Source organism: Hydra viridissima, unplaced genomic scaffold (assembly GCF_058129835.1).
Source record: "Hydra viridissima isolate aposymbiotic clone 2 unplaced genomic scaffold, HvirCarnegie_v1 scaffold_8, whole genome shotgun sequence".
Classification (NCBI taxonomy): domain Eukaryota; kingdom Metazoa; phylum Cnidaria; class Hydrozoa; order Anthoathecata; family Hydridae; genus Hydra; species Hydra viridissima.
Window position 1 is genome coordinate 3,570,498 of NW_028324307.1, and position 15,656 is coordinate 3,586,153.

The window sequence follows — 15,656 nt, forward strand, 5'->3', positions numbered from 1 at the left end:
TTGCCTAAAAACAAAATAAAATATTCCTGATAAATGTGTTGATCAACAAAGTGATAATAAAAATTTGTCAAGCACGCAGCAGCATCTAGGCGCATTGTTTTTGGATAGAGTAGGAGTAGATAATCAAGAAGGACCTAGGGAAATACAATTAAAAGTGAAATATGGAAAAATAACATTTAAAGTTGACACATGTGCAGAGGTAACAGTTATAGGAACTAATCATTTAAAAAAGTTTGGAGTTAAAATTAAACATTTACATGTTACTAACAAACAATTAATAGGTCCTGATCATAAAGCACTTGATTGTCTTGGTTACTTTCAAAAATCATTTTCAATCAATGGTCAGCACAGTGAATTAATTACTATATATGTTTGTAGGAATGTACAAACTGCTTTATTGGGAAGAACTGCCTTACAAAAGTTTAACATGGTTAAAATAGACATTCCAGAAGGATTCATGTGTGCTACAATTACAAAATCAAAATGTAGCATTATAGAACAGTTTCCATCAGTATTTAAATGATAAGGGACAATTAAAGGTGATTCCGTACATAGTACAGTACAAGAAAATGCAACACCATACCACATTGGAGCGCCACGGCGAGTAGCATTCCCACTACTTGAACCACTAAAGTAAGAACTTTAGCGAATGAAAGAAATGGGTGTTATCAAAATAGTGAATCAACCTACAGACTGGTGTCATCCAATAGTAGTCGTGAACAAACCAAACGGACAGCTTCGTATCTGTATTGATTTGACACAGTTAAACAAAGATACAAAACGTGAATTCTATGAACTTCCGAGTGTAGATTATACGTTGGCGCAACTAGGAAATGGGTGTAAATATATGGCTAAGTTAGATGGCAACTCAGGATATTGGCAGTTACCAATGGATGTTTAAAGTCAATTAAAATGTGCATTTACTACACCTTTTGGTCGTTTTTGCCCAACAAGGGATCCATTTGGGCTGACATCACTCCAAGAAATTTTTAGTAAAAAAATGGAATATGTAATTGAAGGTCTAAAAGGAGTAGTAAAAAGTATGGATGACTTTTTAGTTTTTGGCAATACAGAAAATGAGTACAATGAAAACCTTGTAGCATAGCTGAGTAGACTAGCAGAACATGGAGTTACCCTTAATTTAGAAAAATGTTTATTTAATCAAACTGAAGTAGAATTTTTAGGTCATAAAATTTCAGCAGAGGGAGTAAAACCATTGACCAAAAAAGTTGAAACTATACAAAATTTTCCAAGACAAACAAATATTACAGCTTTACGTAGCTTTCTTGGTATGGCTCAGCAATTATCAAAATTTAATCCATCGCTTGCTAAAGTAGCTCAACCTTTAAGAGATCTTTTAAGTTCAAAATCAGCATGGTTTTGGACTGACAATCATTCAAAAGCATTCAATGATGTAAATAATAGTTTGACTAATACACCCATTTTGGCCCACTATGATACTAAAAAACCTGTAAAAGTAAGAACAGATGGAAGTTTTGTAAACGGACTTAGTGTAGTTGTTTACCAGAGTCATAATGGTGTATACAAACCAATTGATTGTGCATCTAGATTTTTGACAATGACTGAGAAAAATTATTATCCAATCGAAAGGGAAATGTTAGCTGTAGCATGGGGGTGCACACGCATGTCAAATTATTTTTATGGTCTACCAAATTTTATATTGGAAACAGATCATAAACCATTAATTCCCATATTAAGTTACTGTTCACTTATTGAGATGTCTCCGAGAATTCAACGCTTTAGAATGAAATTGTTAAGATTTTCATTTACTGCAAGCATGTTTCTGGCAACTTGATCACTGACGCAGATGCAATGTCTCGTGCACCTGTATCTCAACCCACAAAGGAAGACGAGATAGCAGAAAATGATCTAAACACATATGTTAATTCAATAATAAAAAGTATGCCTGCGACAGAGAGTCGGTTAGATGAAATTAGGAGGAAAACTGGAGAAGATGAACTTTTTAAACAATTGGAAGAAAGTATAATTTCAGGATACCCTAATAAAAAAAAATACTGTCCAGCTAATCTCCAGCCTTATTGGGATTTCAAAGATAAAATAGTTAAAATTGATGGTCTTTTGTTATATCAAAATACAATAGTAATCCCAATTAGTATGCGAAAAGAAATTCTTTCAAAATTACACGAAGGTCACTTGGGAATGAAGAAGTGCAAACAGTGTGCCCGTCAGAGTATTTTCTGGCCTGGTTTAAATAACCAAATTGAACAATTAATTCGAAAATGTGAGGCATGTATGAAATATCTCCCAACAAAGCCAAAAGAACATCTGTTATCTCCTGTAATTCCAACGCGACCATGGCAAAACCTGGGAACTGATTTGTTTCAACGGGCTAATAAAAACTATTTAATTATTGTTGATTACTATAGCCTGTGGACTGAAGTGTTTCTGCTTTCAAGTACTAGATCAACTGATGTAATACAAGCATGCAAAGAATCATTTTCTAGAAATGGTATTCCAGAAGAATTAGTGTCAGATAATGGTACGCAATATAGTTCGAAATTGTTTCGTCAATTTTCCCAACAGTGGGAATTTAAACACATAACGAGTAGTCCACACTATGCACGGTCGAATGGTTTAGCAGAAGCCACTGTAAAATCAATAAAATTGTTGATAAAGAAATGCTACATGTCAAATAAAGACATTTATAAAGGTATCTTAATATTACGTAATACTCCAATAAGATGTGGCTTATCTCCAGCAGAGTTATTACATGGACGTCAACTGAGGGACAATTTACCCAGATTTCAAACTCAAAATAAGGAACAATTGAAAAAGTTTAGAAATTTAGTCAAAGAGAGAATTCAATCTAAAAAATACTATGATAAAAATATTGGTCCTTTTATACCACAGGTCTTTAGGCAAGGTCAAAATGTTGCAATTCAAAATGAAGTAACTCGCGAATGGAGTTTAAGAGGTAAAATAGTTAAATGTGTTGCCCCTAGATTGTATGAAGTAAAATTGAATGAAAATGGACATATCCTTCGTCGAAATCAGATTCATCTTAGAAAAGTACATACAATATCTGCGCCTTGTTTGAGTTGGGATAATACGGCAATAATTCGCAGAAGCAATCCTAATCTTCTGGTTAATGAATACAGTAGTAACGCAACGGTTTCACCTGATTTTGATAGTGAGAAAATGATAATTGCAAAAGAAAACAGATTAGTGGAAGATACAAGAGAAGAACAATTACGAGTATCCAGTCGCGGACGAATAATAAAGAATAAAAGGCCACTCGATTATGAGGAGTTATGATTTTTTGACATTTATATTTAGGTTATGCTTTATTAGGGACATGTGTCATATTTATATACACGTATAAATATACGGGCTGATCTTAGAGATCGGTGCCGGTCTTAAAAGAAGATAGATAATAAACACAACAATGTATATTATGCATAACAGATCAAAGTATCACTCAAAACGAAGTTAATAACCAACTTTTGCTTTTGCTCTATACCTTTATTTAATACAACATGTACAACACTATACGCATATGGAATTATACTTCATGACAGTATATAAGTAAATATATTAAATGGAAGTATATGACAATATATGACATATCCCAGTGAAAGAAACAAATATTTTGTATTAATTTTACAAGAAGCAAGTCAATCTAAATTGAATGATGAGGATAAGAAAATAAAAAAAAGTCAAAACAAACGAAAAAAAAAAGCTTAAAAAAGAAAAAAAAAAAACAAAAAGAAAAAAAATCACAACAACAGGAGAAAGAAATACAAAAGTTATCTGAAAAAGCTAAATAAAAAGTTATCTGAAAAAGTTCATTTCAAAAAAGAAGATTCAGTTCAATTCCAATGTTAAATCAAGAGATAGTCAATAGATGTTAAGTCAATATATAATAAAAAAAATGCGTATTACAGTATCAGAAAATGTAAATCTTTCCTTTGATAATAATACTACTGAACTAATATAACAACTAGATGTACATTATCAATATATTGACAAAATTCCTAAGTATATAATAACAATATTTATTACTCATATATTGACAAATACATTTTTATATGCAAGTTCCAACCCTATAACACCTATGTTACAGCCAAAGCGACTTTTTATTTAAAAATTTGCTTTAGATACTTTGCCCTTTGCATCTTTTCTATTTATGTTAAATTTTGAGTTACAATAGCTTAGATCTGACTTATTGTAAGCTTTGTAAAGTATTGTTATCCGAAGGTATCATGAATAGTAAAAGTAATACTTTTTTATATTTAGGCTATAACTAGATTATTATGTAAGAAAAAGTAAATTTTTTTAAAAAAGTTTTTCACATTTGTATTTCTCTTCTTTAGAAAGTGTAAGAAAAAAATATTGTAATGCAGAGAACCTATACATTGAGCGAGCCTTGATCACAGATTTCATCAACTCGAGAGACAGGTGGGCGTGCGAAGGGCAAAAGAGCAAATAAAATTGCTCTAAATTAAAGTTTATTTTATAGACCTACATTAATATAGTGTTAAGAAATAATAAATGAAACTAACATTTTTATAGTTTGTATGTTATTTCTTTGTTTTAAAACATCATGGATTTAAAGTAACTTTACATTATTTATTAGTTAGAGGCAAAAGGGTAAATAATAAACCCATATGGGTTTTATATGGTTAATCACACATGGGATATTGGTAACAAATTCCACATGGAACAAAATAATAATCTCCGCATGGATTACATGCGGAAAAACAACGCGTATGATATGTGCGCTTTTTCACTGAGCTAAAGCACGGTTAATAGTGCGGAATTTAAAATTATGAAAAGTTGATGACAAAGCTTTTAGGTTCTACGAAAATGAAGTAGACAGGAGTTTCAGCTTCACGAAAAGAAGAGAGTATAAGAAATAGTTTTTATATAATTTAAAGAGGAGAAACATTTATCAACGATAACGATACTTAAAGGAAAAAGAATTCTTATTACTACAGTTTAAACAAGAAATACAGCGCGTAAAGAAAAGTATGCGTATAAACATTATTAAATCAGAGTACTACCATAATACAGAGTCAAGAGGCATCCCCATAGCCCTATAAATCCAATCCGCCTAACATACGAAAAACTAATCCCGCCATTCCATCAGCCTAACATTAATAAATCGGAGTGTTAAATACACGTAAAACCGTTTAAAAACCACGTCTCACATTGGAGGTCTTACCGAGATTCAATTCGTTTCTCTACTTTAGCATAATTAGAGAAAACTTTATTGAATTCAGTATTCATATATAATTCACATAAACGTACAGAACATCGATAACCATTCACCGTTTTAAAGAAAATTGTAAGAACAAATTTATAATAACAAATTTATGAGAATGAAATATGAGTCCTACATGAACTTTGCCTTTTCATAGTGTATAATCAAATTCTTAAGACTTCGTTTAATAAAGTCAAAAGAATACTCTCCAATGGAAAGTGTACTACATGCGTTTCACACTCTGTACAACAGTAACGACAAGATAAAAAATGATCTACCCACACCAACCGAAGTCGTAAATATTAAACAACAATTAATTTATGAAATTGAAGAAGGTTAATGGAAAATTGAAATTTTTGAGGAATGCAATTACAAAATATTTAAGACAAACACACTAATCCAAGATTTTTTCGAAATTCGCCGATTTCCCGCCAATTTAATGAGTATTCAAGCCACATTGAATACCACGTTATTAACACAGAATGGTCATTAAACAGATCAAATTTTTGAAGTAGGAATTTGCCCCATCAATAACTCCTTAAAAGTTATTGCGTGGAAAGATCCTCAACACGACTACGAAGAAATGCATTCCCTCGAAACACAAGCAGGAGACTACGTTTTAATCTCAAGCTTCCAAACTGGTGAGGCTATCCAACAATTACTCGATAATCAAGATAGAACAATCCAACTAGACAACAACCTAAACCTTAACAACAACAACAAAAAATCGCAAAATCCTCTAAAACCATTGAACGACGCAGTTAGGGAATACGCCAGGTCTGTCGTGGACACAGTTGTTACTCCACTTCTAGAGACATACATACCAAAAACAATTTTTTATCAAAAACAAGTCATGGTTAAGGAATGGGAAAGAACTTGGTTTTTGCAAAAATAAATATCTAAATTCAATACTGGATGATCGCTACATTTCCAAACATTTTGTCAAGATGGATCCGGCCAGATGCCGGAATTCTTTTACATACAGTAGGCAATGTCCTACAGCTGAAGAAGTGTCATCAAATATAAAAATATAAATTGCATTTTGATCAAAAAATTTGTGAACTTTATTTCACAAATTTTTGTAAAACAAGTTTCACTAATTTTCTTTATTCGGATTTTCCTATATCCGTAACTAATGACAACATAACTCAGTTTTTACGGGTAATCGACCATCACGCAGTTAAATTCACCCCGAATATACCATGTAAAAGTAGGCCTTCAATTTCAGTTTTGTGCAAATTAATTGCATCAAAATCAAAAATTATAAAAATCCAGGAAATTTTACGTTTTCTAACTCTAATAAAGTAAAAACTCATACACTAATATTTTGTGTATCCTCTTAGTGCTGCTAAAACTTTCTACACACATTTTGGCATGGAATATACCAAATTGTTACAATTGTTTTGGATGTCTATGTCTTCAAACCAAATCTGAAGGATAGTTGTGGTAAGCTTAGTTTTAATTGTGCAGTGATGTTTTCATAGTCTTTTTTTAACAATTGCCCTGAGATTCTCAATTGGATTAAGATCTGGGGAGGTGCCAGGCCATTTAAGTGTTTTAATATTATTTGAAGTTATCACTAAAGTTAAAAAAAAAGAAGCTATCATGTATTTCCAGTAATAAAAGTTGTTTTTTCCTATTGGGGGGCACCGTACATATCAGGAGAAGTAGATGCCAGCTAGTTTCTTATTGTCAGTTGGAAATATTAACAGCAAAGTATGTCATTTAAAATAAATTACTGTTTGATTCAAGCAGTTTCAAAGTTTGTTTACATCACAACCCACAGTATTCTTAAAAATAACTGAGTAGATGTTCATAGAAAAAGAATGCCAAGTAAAGATTAACTTAAGACCACTACGAGCAATTGAAATTTTTAAGTTGAAATTTAACGCAAATATTTTGTGAATATGGTTAGAATTTTATGTGAATTACATTTTTTTAAACTTTTTTTACGCAAATATTTTCAAAAAACTTACAAAAACATTTGTAGCAACTTTAATGAATAACTTGCCGGTCAGTTCCCGGTGCTGCCCTGGATAAAAAAGAAATCTTTAAAATTTACTTATAAAAATTTCATTGAAAAACAACAATTATGATTTTGCTTTATTCCTTTCCACTTATAACAACTTTTGCAGAAAACACTTTGTAAGATTTTGGCTCCATAGGGTACCCTGTGGAGTAAATCATGGGAGAATCAAGGTAAAGTCAGAGCATCCTAAAGTTTGAGCACAATATAGAGAAAATTTTGTTACACGAACCCATTGCAATAAACAACTTTGCTAAAGACATTTTGTAAGACTTTGCCTCCTTGGGGTACCCTATGTTGTTAACCAGGGGGAAATTTAGGAAAAAATCAAGACATCCTACGTTGTGAGCACAATACCGTGAAAATTTTGATATTCAAACCCACTGTGGTGAACAACTTTTGGTAAAGATAGATAGTGAAATTCTACTTCTTTGGTGTACCCTGTGAAGTACATAAGGACGACCTTAGTAAATAAGGTACTCCCTAGGGTCAAAACTCTAGGACGAAAATTATCCGATGACCTTGCCCTGGTAAAATGAGGGGTCTGTGCAAAACTTGGTGAGGATCGGATCAAAACTGTGGATTTGTATAAAGAACTCACCCACATACTTACAAAATTACAAACCTTAGGCTTTGTATATTAGATATAACAAACTTCACTGCTCTTTTTTTGAAGCTTTTAGTTGAAGTTATTTTGAAGCTCATTAAAAATGAGGGGTTTCTAAACTTGGTTATATTTTTTGAGAACCGAAATAAAATGTAGAAACAACTTATCTAAATGGCCGTCAGCAAGTTAAAGAGTTGGGAAAAATTAAAAAAAAAATGACAGCTGCTTCTGTGCTATTTGCTGATTAGGGCAGGACACTTGAAGAAGCAATTCATTTCGCTAAGAATGCTTTCAAGTAGTTGGTCCAGGTATTTTTCACCCTTGAAACAAGAAAGTAACTTTTCAAAACTTAAGTGCCTAAATTACCTTTAAAATCGTAAGGCCTCTGACAGAGTTGTTTCTCATGTGCTAAAAGAAATATCTGCGGCCAGTAACGGCATAAACTTTAAACCAGCAACAGGAGGAAAGGTTTTTGATGTCAAAGTTTAGAGAGACAGATCACCTATAAGACAAATAAGAAGTGAAACCATCTTGAACTTGAAAAAAAACTACGATCTTTCAGATTGTATGATGATAGGTATAATGAAGGATATTATTCAAGATTTTAGTAGAACCGAGATGCAAGAGAGCACCAATTTGGATGTTAGAAACAGGTCCCACTACTTAGATAGTTTCCCCACCCCCCCTTTTTTTTTTGATTGGTTTGTTAGAGATATAATCTATATTAGGCATTTAATCTACAAATCCATCTTTGTTTATACATACTACATATATCATAATCTATTACATTTAATTTTTGACTGTAAAATGGTTTACAATAGTTCCTTTTTAAACTTCGATTTTTAAATCCTGCAACTTAACATCAAAGAATTTTCTCCTTTGCGGCAGATAAACATAGGTTTAACTTGCGTAAATTATGCAAGATAAAGTTACTTTAACGACTTTTTAAAGTCAAAATCTTGTTGTTTTTGTGTTGCTTTTTTTGACGCTAGTAACTTGCTATTCTCAAAATGGTGAATTTTAAGGGGTAAAAGCTCTCAATTTTTTTCAAAAATTGGATTTTTTTTTCTAATAATTGTTGACCGAAATCTTATGTAGGTTTTGAATCTGCAAAGAAAGTTATAGACTTCTTTATAAGTTTTTGTTTAACTTATGTTTTTTTTAAACCCAAGTGAAAAATATTTGCTTTACTATGTGGGTGAATATTTTGTTTGTGAACATTTCCAGGAGAACTGTTTCAAATATATGTTTTGATTTATATCTTCTTTGCTAATTAATGTTCTGTTCATTATATTCAAACATAGACTATTTACAATTGCGACTTTATCAAGTTATCAAAGCTAATTTATCCAACAGCAGAAAAAAAAAAAAAAAGATAAAATCCTTTAGATGTTTTGGATGATTTGGATGTTATTAGAAACATAAAAATGAATGATAGAGTAAAGCAGAGAACAAAGTACCACAAACAAAGAAGAGTATTTAATGTACAGAGAAATAAAAGTGCATGTAATGTAAGTGGATTTGAGTTAAATGACAGTAATATTTTAGGCGCATCTGCTAAGGAAGTTAAATTCATTACAAATATACTAAGTAAAAACATTTAAAAAAATTAGTGGTTACAGAATTATGGACATTGAAATTTTATCTAAAGTTCTTTCACTCTTAATGTGTCCTATATATGAAAATTGTGCACTGTACCTAGGTGATCACTATGAAAAAAAGAAAGGTCTAGCATCGTTGCTATATTAGAAGTGTACTACACTATCTTGAGATTATAGACATGAATTTTATACATCAGATAATTGTGATAAAGGGTTTGATATTAACAACAGGACAATATATGGAATGAGAGTAGTAGGACATGGTCATACTGGAATTGAAAAATTTACTCAGCTCAAGAATATGCATAAACTCATATCACCCAAAAACTATACAAAAATAACAACAAAAATAAAAATCTTTGTAAACGAGACAATGTCAGATGCTGCAACTGAATTAAAAGAAAATTCAACTGGTGAGGATATTGTTGATGTTGGTGTATCATGCGATGGGATCGTGGCAGAGAAGAGGATATCAGTCAATAAACGGTATTTTTACCGCAATTTTAATATATAGCGGAAAAATATTTGATGTTGAACATATGAATAAGTGATGTAAAGCATATTGTATGAAGGAAAAATGAAGAAAATCAAACCTTATGCATATGCTAATTGGAAAAACAAACAGATTTGCTTGTACAATTATCAAGGTACAGCTGGTGGTATCGAATCTGTTGGTGCAGTGAAATTTAAACGTTCCATTGAAAAGCACAAGTTAAGATAAACTGAATTTCTTGTTGATGGGGATAGTAAATCCCATCTTTCTATTAAAGATATATACCCAAACACGGAGGTAAAAAAGTTGTAGTGTGTAGGACATTACCAAAAGGTAATTATGCTGGTTTAGCCAGTTTAGAGCTCGGAGTGTACGATGCTGTTGCAAATTATAACATTGGTAAGAAGTCTGTTATTTTAATTTATGAAAAACTAAATATAAAACCAGGAAATTTTAATTAAGCTGGTTGCAGACTCATAAACAAAACACGAATAAATCTATCATCATTTAAATCGAGTGTAAGATTTAAGATTAAACGAAAGTTGTTACGACGTCAACGATTGTCAAAAAGTGATCACAAAAAGTGAATAGAAAAGTACAAGGAGTATCAGAATCTGGTTAATGTTCTTATAGATAAATAGAAATATGATATGGGACGTTCTATTGCTCGAACTAAAAAAAGAAAGTTTTCTTGTAATCAACACCTAAAATCTTCAAAGTTTATTCAGATTGATACATCAATTTCTGAACCAAGTTTATCAGGAAGCTCCAAAAAGTAGTTAATTTTCAAGTCGTTACTGCTTTTCGTGAAATTTGTAAAGGTTATCAATCTATATGCAAATTTGCTGCAGTAATGAACATGCTATCTCCTATGAATTTTAAAAACTATAGTGCAATAAATAACAATTTGTTAAATATTTATAATGAAGTTGCTTCTGGAAGTATGTCAAGCGCAGCCAATGAAACCAAAGATATTATTTCTAAATCAAGCAATGTTAATGATGTTTCTGCTTGCCAGGTTTCTGTTGATGGTACCTGGCAAAAGAGAGGCCATCAATCTTTAAATGGTAGTCACTGCAATATCAAGAGAGAATGGAAAATGTCTTGATTCAGTTTTGTAAACGAAGTTCTGCAAAGCTTATAGTTATTGGAACAAAAAAAAGTCAACACCAGCTTATCAAAATTGGGAAATAAATCATATTTGTGAAGCTAACCACAATAAATCATCAGGATCCATGGAAGCTTCTGGTCCAATATATCCTTCATATCTCAAACCATGCTTTTCAATTTTTCAACGGTCAATTGAAAAGCATGGTTTGAGATATGAAGGATATATTGGAAACGTTGACAGCTCAGCTTATAATGATGTTGTTGCAAGTAATCCATATCCAGGTTTTGAAATAAACAGACTGCATTGTGTTGGACCAAAAGAAAAAAAAGTGTTTTTCTCAAAATGTCATTTTTACCAAATACCTAAATTTTAAAACGCAATATTTTCAGTTTGGGACCATATGTTGACTTGAAATTTTCAGGGTGTTTTTGTTATAAATTGACTTAGGTAAAGAACCAAAACTACAAATAAATATGATGTATAAGTATGTTTAAAATCTTTTTTTCTTGCTTTTTTTGTTAAAAATTTTCTTAAATATATAGAAAATTATTTTTAAAATGTTCTATGCATCTTTAATGCATGATTTTGGTTCATAACCACTTCGTACCTTTTAAGAACATAGTGTTAAAATTTCAGAGTTAAAAGATATATAGAACTGGAGATATCTTGTTTTAAATTACACCCATATTTTGGCAATTCGTATGGAATAAGTGAGGCAAAAGTTGGGCAATCAAGATTTCTTATTCAAAAAAAAAAAAATCAACATACTTGTTTTAACTTATGTATTGTAGTTTTAATTTTGTATTGATTATTTTAAGGAAATTTTTTAGAATGGGGCTGTACCACCTTAACTGAAGTTTAACTTGGCTTCTGACCTCAAACTTATCAACATCGTCATTGCCTTATCTGTAATTACCTTACCTCCTTACCTTGACGGTAGATCAAATTTAAATTTTAAGTAAGCAATACTTATAAGTTTATTTCAAATATAGGGCCACGGTGGAAAATACTCATGTCGCTAGTGTGAATATTGAGAAGGGAATTCTAAGGACTTTCTGATCACAAGCAGATGCAATTGAAAGGTGCAAATTTTATGGCAAATCTTATTTGCACAAATGTCACTTATCCAAACCTGTTAGGTGAGAAATTGGATGATGAACTTATCACACGGCGATCTGTTTTCTGATATTTTTTGCACTTTTTTTTCAGTTCTGTTTACTGAAAAAAAATTAACTTAATGGTTTTTTTACTTTTTTTAAATTTGGTTTTCTGTTTTATTTTCTGTAACTATTAGTCTACGTTGTAGTTTAAAAAAGATTGTGAATATCATATTTTTATTTTGAATTATAGAACATTAAAGTTGTGCGTCCGTTCAGGATATTTCTTGTATCCGTTCGGGATATTTTATTTTCATACTTTATATTTGATGGTACGTATTGTGCGATTTCTATCCGAAAAAAATTAATTTAAACTCCTAAACTTAAGATGAAATCAAAATATTTTTAAGAATTACATTACAAAACGCTTATATTTATAATTTATCATTACATTCAAATTTTTGTATTATTTATTTTAAAATAATCATTTTTGTCATATGTCTGTTCTGTGTTATACATCATTGTAAGCGAGAAATGTTTCGAATGTAAAATAAAAAATAATTTTTGTAATAAAAAAAAGGTTTGTTTTGAACTCTTGATTTTAAAGTTATTTCGCTATTAAATTATTATATTCTAAATGGAATGTAATGGATAGGAATATTAAACTTTGGTGAAAAAGTTGATAGTAATGCATGGGATACAGAAGAATTAAATGAGTATTCAGCAAAAAGAAAGTTTGTTTCGAATTCAGGAGAAGAATCATTTATAATTTTAAATGTTATCAAATCTTTAAATGGAACACCTTTATATGAAGGAATATTTATGCGTGATAATAATATACTAAAAAGTTATATCTGCACTAATCCAACATCAATATATCGTAAAGTTATTTTTTTTTGGTTTAAAAACAAAAGGTAGACTCAATGGAAAACGATTTTATGGATTAGACTCTAGCAATTTTAAGTTTCGTATAAGTATACCCGGATTTGAAAATTGTAGAAAACAATATCAATCCCTTGTATCTAACTTAACTCCCCACACAAGATTGTGCTCATGGTTAGGTGTTGTAAGTTATGGTACTGGAATAAATTGTGACAGCTTGTTGTACATAAAAACAATTGGATCAGTTAAATGTCGCATTCAACCAGGGTATGAAGCACAAAGGTTATTAAAGCTTAATGATGTTAATGTGGTTACAACAATGAAGATTGAGAAATCAGATAATGGTCCTGTTTACCAAATTGTTGTTTCTGACTTATTAATTGATTGCAAGTCATTAGGGGAGAACCTTAATGAACGGGACGATTATTGAATGGGACAAACTCAAATTCTTATAGAAGCATTGATGTAAGGATATTCAAATTCCTGTAACAAAGGGTGATAGAAACAAGAATTCAACTGACCGACTCATCCATCCTATTGCTCTATGACTGTAATGGCAATGGATGTTATTGTGTTTTCGAATGTAAAAAGTAATTTTTAAAAATGTTTTTTTTTTTCTGATTTTGCAGCAATTTTTGAAGTTACGGAAAATAAAATTCCATGCTTAAATAGATAACAGTCTCTAGTACTACAGTGAGTAAAACATTCAAGCTTAATGGTGTTTTTGGTGTGACTAATAATTTTTGGATAAAGTGTTGCGCATATTGAATGGGAAAAAATAGTAACTATTGAATGAATTTAATAAAGTATTATTTACAGCTCAGCAGAGGGATGCTGCAGTTCCTTACTTTTATCCCCATGGGTAATGGGTATTATTTACACACTTTTATACTGCAATAATTTACTTAAATAAAAATAACTAAATATAATATTCTAAAATGAGAAAGTTCTACTTTGATTGAAATTTAATTAGAGTTAAAATGTTTAAAGTTAAAAATTTTTTTTGTGTGGTCTTTATGTATGTATCTATATATTTAACTACATTTACAATTAATAAACTAATTTGAAAAATGATTAAATTAAATACGTTTATTTTTAATTCTTTTGTGTTTGTCCTATTCAATGACACATACTTAATGAATGGGACAAATATCATGCTCCAATACAACTCTCTTTTTACCAATAGCCAAATGCAAATCCAATATTTTTGTTTTACTATATCATTGAGCAAGAGTTGGTGGTTATCAAACATATTTAAATATAATTATTAAACAATTTTATTTAAGTTTAAAAAGTATTTTGCAAAAACTGTCCCATTCATTGAGGTTTTCCCCTACATTCCTCTTCGGTTGTTAAAGATGCTTTTAGAAAATTAAACTACATTAGTTCTAAAAACTGGTCTGGTTTTCAGTTTTTTGGCTTGGATAGAAATGGAGTAATCAATATAACATCTTGTCCAATAATAAAATTTATAAATAAGACAATTCATTCATTAGTAGAGTTAGCAAGCTATGGTGATGTAAAAAGTAAGTAGTTCTAATGTTCTATATTTTATTTTAATTAATTTATTGAATCTATAAGATTTAAATCACTTTTTTAGGTTTTGTGAGCTACATAATGAATGAGTGCCCAGAAATTGTTGAAGAAGTTATAGATGAAAACACTGATTTCTTAGTTCATATTGTTGAAAGGCTTAGGTTTGTATCATCTATTAAAAATCTTGATTGTCATCAAACTGCTTCAATAATGATGGATAAAATTGAAATTTCACAAAGATCTTATAAAGTTTTAAAAGGTACTCTAAAGAAAAATAATGTAAACATTCCTACATATGACAACCTTAGAAAATACTGCCTTAATATAGATGTAGGCCTAATTCAACATGTTCATAATGATGCTAGCGTTGACTGTGAGTCTTTTGGGTACTCTTGTAATATTGAAAATACACTACAAAGAGTCCTATCAACCCCTTCCTTTTATGAAAAATTTGAGTTTTTCTCTATTGAACAACAAGAAGTGATAAGGGATTTTTTAATTCTGAAGAATAAAACTCTATATGAAAAATTTGACATAAATAGCAAAACTTTAATTCTGCGTGATACTGGAGATAATTTTCGTGCTGCTAGTTGTTATCCAACTCAGCACACTTCTTTTGCTATATTGAATTAAACTCCTATGATTAACAGCCCATACGGACAATTTGTAACAACTCTTTGGCGTGGTAATGAAAGTCATGAGAATATTGAGTTACATGTGCAAAAAGTATACACAGATTTGACAAATCTAGTTAAAAATGGATTAACAGTGTGTCTTAATGGAAGTAATTTGAACTTTTTAATGTGATTTTATTTATAGTTGCAGATATTAGTTTTACTAAGGAAGTTATTGGTAAATGCTCCAGTAATCAAACATATGGTTGCAATCATTGCAAGTTGCCAATTTATGACTGGGCTGCCATAAATAAAAAGATTGGTCCTATTCAATCAGTTGTTGATATGCAAAAACGGGGGGACCATGCAAGGATTGAACTAGGGCTGAGACCAAGCAAAGATTCAGCACAATATAAGAAGCTTACTGATGACAATTATGGACGA

At 30.7% G+C, this 15,656-nt stretch overlaps 1 pseudogene across 1 annotated transcript; it reads left to right on the forward strand.

Moving 5' to 3' along the window:
• The first annotated feature begins 12,702 nt into the window (after positions 1 to 12,702).
• Positions 12,703 to 15,405, forward strand: LOC149884562 (uncharacterized; annotated as a pseudogene). The gene is made up of 3 exons (XR_016454832.1): positions 12,703 to 13,448; positions 14,388 to 14,588; positions 14,663 to 15,405. The product of XR_016454832.1 is annotated as an uncharacterized LOC149884562 (transcript).
• Positions 15,406 to 15,656: the final 251 nt, after the last annotated feature.